We start from the raw sequence: 5,825 nt of genomic DNA, 5'->3' as shown, positions 1-5,825 counted from the left end.
GACTGCAGCTAAGCCCCCGAGTGGGAGGATTCCTCAGCACTCGGTAGGATTTTTCAAACTTAGGCGAGTACTGGACTGCAGCTAAGCCTCCGAGTGGGAGGGTTGCTCTCCACTCGGTAGGATTTTTCAAACTTAGGCGAGTATTGGACTGCAGCTAAGCCCCCGAGTGAGAGGCTTGCTCACCACTCGGTAGGATTTTTTCAAACTTAGCTAAGTACTGGACTACAGCTAAGCCTCGGAGTAGGAGGATTGCTCTCCACTCGGTAGGATTTTTCAAACTTAGGCGAGTACTGGACTGCAGCTAAGCCCCCTAGTGAGAGCCTTGCTCACCACTCGGTAGGATTTTTTCAAACTTAGGCGAAACGGATTCGTAGCTAAGCCTCCGAGTGAGAGGCTTGCTCATCACTCGGTAGGATTTTTCAGACTTGGGCGAAACGGATTCACAGCAAAGTCACCCACTGGGGGATTTTAAACGGAAACAAAAGCAACAACAATCATTTAGAAGGATTATAAAGCTCTTGTCTTTGATAAATAAACTACAAAGGCATTTCTTATTACATCTCATCCGAGTGGGTACTTAAGTATAAAAGGGACGGAGCAGCTCCGCATTCCAAGCTCGTGGCTCGTCTTTCTGATGTTTGACATTGTAAAGATGGTATGCTCCATTGTGGAGAACTCTGGTGATAATGAAGGGGCCTTCCCAAGCAGGGGCAAGCTAGTGTGGCTTCTGTTGATCCACTTGAAGAACCAAGTCTCCCACTTGAAAGGCTCGACTCCTCATGTTTCTGGCGTGGAATCGACGCAAGTCTTGCTGATAAATGGTCAACCGGATCAAGGCCATCTCTCTTTCCTCCTCTAAGAGATCGACTGAATCCTGCCGGGCCTGTTCTGCTTCTTCTTCAGAGAAGAGATCGACTCGGGGTGCATTGTGGAGCAGGTCACTTGGCAGAACAGCTTTGGCTCCATAGACCAAAAAGAAAGGAGTTCGTCCAGTCGACCGATTGGGAGTTGTCCTCTAGCCCCAAAGAACTGATGGAAGTTCATCGAACCAAGCGCCCGTTGCGTGTTTGAGATCACGCATCAGTCGGGGTTTCAGTCCCTTGAGAATTAGGCCATTTTCTCTTTCTGCTTGTCCATTTGACTGCGGGTGAGCGACTGAAGCATAGTCGACTCGTGTGCCTTGAGAAGCGCAGAAAGTTCTAAACTCATCAGAATCGAAGTTTGACCCATTGTTAGTGATGATGCTGTGTGGAACTCCATATCTGAATGTCAATTCTCTGATGAAACTGATAGCGGTGCTGGCTTCAAGATTCTTGATAGGTTTAGCTTCAATCCATTTGGTAAACTTGTCGACTGCCACAAGCACATGAGTGAAGCCGCTCCTACCAGTTCTCAGCGGTCCAACCATATCCAATCCCCAAACAGCAAAGGGCCAGACGAGGGGAATGGTCTTCAGGGCTGACGCTGGCTTGTGAGACATGTCAGAGTAAAACTGGCAGCCTTCACATCTGTCGACTATATCTTTCGCCATTTCATTTGCATGTGGCCAATAAAACCTGGCTCAGTATGCTTTAGCCACAATGGCCCGAGAGGACGCATGGTGACCACAGGTCCCTGAGTGGATGTCGTTGAGGATCATTCGCCCTTCTTTTGGTGTTATGCATTTTTGACTGACTCCAGTCATGCTTTCCCTGAACAGTTTTCCTCTTATCACAGTAAGGGCCTTGGATCGACAGATGATCTGTCGAGCCTCTTCATCGTCCTCTGGGAGTTCTTTCCTAAGGATGTATGCAATGTATGGCACTGTCCAGTCGGGAGTGATGACCAGAACCTCCATGATTAGGTCGACCACGGCTGGGACCTCGACTTCAGTCGGATCTGTGGCGCTCTTAGGCTGCGGGGGCTCTTCAGTGAAAGGATCTTCCTGAACTGATGGTGTGTGAATATGTTCCAAAAACACATTGCTGGGAATGGCTTCTCTCTTGGAACCTATCTTTGCCAAATCATCGCCTGCTTGATTTTTCAGTCGGGGTATATGATGGAGCTCTAACCCCTCAAACTTCGTTTCCAACTTCCTCACTGCATTGCAGTAACCAGTCATAGCTGGGCTTCTAACGTCCCATTCTTTCATCACTTGATTGACCACCAAATCTAAGTCGCCATAGACCATGAGGCGACAGACGCCGAGTGAGATGGCCATACGTAACCCATATAAGAGTGCTTCATATTCTGCTTCGTTATTGGAGGAATCAAAGTGAATCTGGAGGATGTATCTGAGCTTGTCTCCTCGGGGGGATACCAGTACCACCCCAGCACTAGAACCATTCAGCATCTTGGAACCATCAAAGAACATGGTCCGGTGCTCCGAGTGAACTTGAGTCGGCAGTTGTTGTTGGATCCACTCGGCGAGGAAATCTGCTATTGCTTGGGACTTGATAGCTTTCTTTGCCTCAAGCTTGATATCTAAGGGAAGGAGTTCAATCGCCCATTTTGCCACTCGACCAGTTGCATCTCTGTTGTGCAGGATCTCCGACAATGGAGCATCACTGATGACTGTAACAGAGTGATCAGAGAAATAGTGTGCAACCTTCTTCGTAGTCATGTAAATCCCATAAACAAGCTTCTGATAGTGTGGATATCTCTGCTTTGATGTAGTCAAAACTTCAGAAACATAATAAACCGGGCACTGAACTTTATAGGCTTTTCCCTCTTCTTCCCACTCGATCGTAAGTACTGTATTGACGACTTGTCTAGTGACTGCTATATAAAGCAGTAAAGGCTCTTTGCTGATTGGAGCAGCAAGCACTGACTGGGTGGAAAGCAGGGCTTTTAGCTCTGCAAATGCTGCATCAGCTTCAGGAGTCCACTCGAACTTATCTGACTTCTTCATCAAACGGTAGAGAGGCAGTGCCTTCTCGCCGAGTCAAGAAATGAATCGACTTAAGGCGGCCAAACAACCAGTAAACTTCTAGACATCATGCACACGCACAGGGCATTTCATCCGGAGTATGGCACCGACTTTCTCGGGGTTAGCATCGATCCCTTGTTCGGAAACGAGAAAACTGAGTAATTTTCCTCCCAGAACTCCGAACTTGCACTTCGATGGATTAAGCTTGATATCATACCTTCTGAGGTTGGCAAAGGTTTCAGCAAGGCCAGTCAGTAGGTCGGAACCTTTACGTGACTTGACCACAATGTCATCCATGTACGCTTCCACATTCCGACAGTTTTGAGTGAGTAAACACTTCTGAATCATCCGCATGAATGTGGCTCCAGCATTCTTCAGGCTGAATGGCATAGTGATATAACAGAAGCACCCAAACGGGGTGATGAAAGCTGTTTTAATCTCATCGGGTCCATATAGACGGATCTGATGATACTTGGAATAAGCGTCCAAAAAGGACAAACACTCACACCCGCAGTCGAATCGACTATTTGATCGATGCAAGGGAGAGGAAAGTGATCCTTCGGGCAGCCCAATTGATATGCTTGAAGTCAATGCACATGCAAAGTGAGTCATCCTTCTTAGGGACCATGACAACATTAGCTAACCACTCGGAGTGGAAAATCTCTCGAATAAACTCAGCTTCCAGGAGCCGAGCCACTTCTTCACCGATTGCTTTTCTCTTTTGTACGACGGACCGTCGGAGGTGTTCTTTGACTGGTTTCACTTTTGGGTCCACTCGCAAACGATGCTCAGCCAGTCCCTTGGGAACACCTGGCATGTCAGAGGGTTTCCATGCAAAGATGTCCCAGTTCTCACGGAGGAACTGGGCGAGCGCTTCTTCCTATTTGGAATCGAGTGTTGTTGAAATGTGAGTCGGAGCAGCATTGGGATCAGTCGGGTGAATATGAATCGGTTTCGTTTCACCGGACGACTGAAATGCTGAATCCGTGGCAGGCTTCTTAGCTCACAGCAAATCACTCGGATCTGCATTTTTTTGATATTCCTGCAATTCCACTACTGCCATCTACGCATCAGCGATCTTCGAGCCCTTCTAGAAGCACTCTTCTGCCTTCTTTCTATTGCCAGTGATAGTGATCACACCTTTAGGACCAGGCATCTTCAATTTGAGGTACACATAGCATGGTCGAGCCATAAAACGTGCATAAGCTGGTCTGCCCCGAATAGCGTGATAAGCACTCTGGAAATCCACAACTTCAAATGTTAACTTTTCTTTGCGGTATTTCTTGGAATCACCGAAAACCATGTCAAGAGAAATCTGGCCGAGTGATTCAGCCTTCTTGCCTGGAATGACTCCATGGAAACTCATATTGCTTTCACTGAGTCTGGACATCGGAATGCCCATTCCTTTCAACGTCTCTACATATAGTATATTCAGGCCACTGCCACCATCCATCAGAACCTTAGTCAATCGGGTGCCTTCGACTACTGGGTCGACCACCAATGCTTGCCTCCCAGGGGTGGCTATGTACGCTTGGTGATCGGACTGGTCGAATGTAATGGCAGTCTGGGACCACTTCAAATAACCAAGTGTCACCGGGGCGACCATGTTTACTTCTCTGTTGATGACTTTCAGTCGACTCTTACTTTCAACGTCAGCGAAAATCATCAGAGTGGAATTGATGTGGGGGTAACCATCATCGTCCTCCTCCTCCTCATCCTCAACCTTGTCTGCTTCCTTCTCCTTTTCCTTGGGTTGTTTCTCTCAGAATTGCTGGATTAGGAGTCGACACTGTCGAGTGGTATGCTTTGGGTAAATGAAATTACCCTCTTCATCTTTCTTGGTGTGAATGTGGCATGGTAAATCTAGCACATCATTTCCATCTTGAACTTTTACTTTCTTGGGGTTCCATGGTCCTTTGGATTTCCCCTTGAACTTCCCTTGAGTTACGGCCAAGGATTCTCCAGGAGCAGCTGGCTCGGCTTTGCGCTTCTGCTTCCGACTGGAGTTCCCTCCTCCGGTTTCGTGGGCGACTGTTTTGTGCTTGCCACTCCGGAGTCAGTCTTCTTCTTCACCATTGGCGTACTTGGTGGCAATCTCCATCATCCGAGTCAGAGTCTGAAAGTGCAATGGCACTTAAGCTATATTTTGGTGTGATGACAATGTGGTTAGTTGAACTAATATCGGTTGCTAAAGTTTATCTCAGGTTATTGGTTCTAAGCACCCGCGATGGAGATGTGCGACCCCCCATTTCAAAAAGGACAAAGGCGTGATCTTTCGACGCTTCGAAGGTTTAGTTTTGGTTTGCTTCGAGTCGTAGGAAAGACCGCACTATTAAGAGGGGTCTGTGAGGACAAATGTTGTGTGGGAATGCCTTTGCCGAGCCTTACTCTCTTACCCTTCCCACTCCAACCACCTCATATGTATCTAGTGCGTGTGCTGTGGTACTCAGAAAGTTGCAACAGTAAGTTACTGGGTACCCCGTGCGCACGGGGTCTTTTGATCCCCGTGCACACGGGGTACTGGGTAACTCTCTGGGTACCCCGTGCACACGGGGTCTTTTGACCCCCGTGCGCACGGGGTACTGCGTAACTCTCTGGATACCCCGTGCGCACGGGGTCTTTTGACCCCCGTGCGCACGGGGTGGTGCGTTTGTCTCTAGACACCCCGTGCGCACGGGGCTGACTTAGCCCGTGCGCACGGGGTCCAACAGGTAGAAATGCCCACCCTCACATAAACACTATAAATAGGCCCTTCTTCCTCCTCCAACCCTCAACCTTAATGTCTTGTTGAGCTCCACCATTGCTCCACCCCATTTTGCTCAATACTCTCAATCCCTCCATCCAAACTTGTTGAAACTTTGGGGATTGAGAGAGCAAGACCCGATCTACAACTTGACCAAACCAAATCGCGTTCCCC

Source organism: Triticum aestivum, chromosome 6A (genome assembly GCF_018294505.1).
Source record: "Triticum aestivum cultivar Chinese Spring chromosome 6A, IWGSC CS RefSeq v2.1, whole genome shotgun sequence".
Taxonomy (NCBI): domain Eukaryota; kingdom Viridiplantae; phylum Streptophyta; class Magnoliopsida; order Poales; family Poaceae; genus Triticum; species Triticum aestivum.
Note: the sequence above shows the minus strand (reverse complement) of the source record.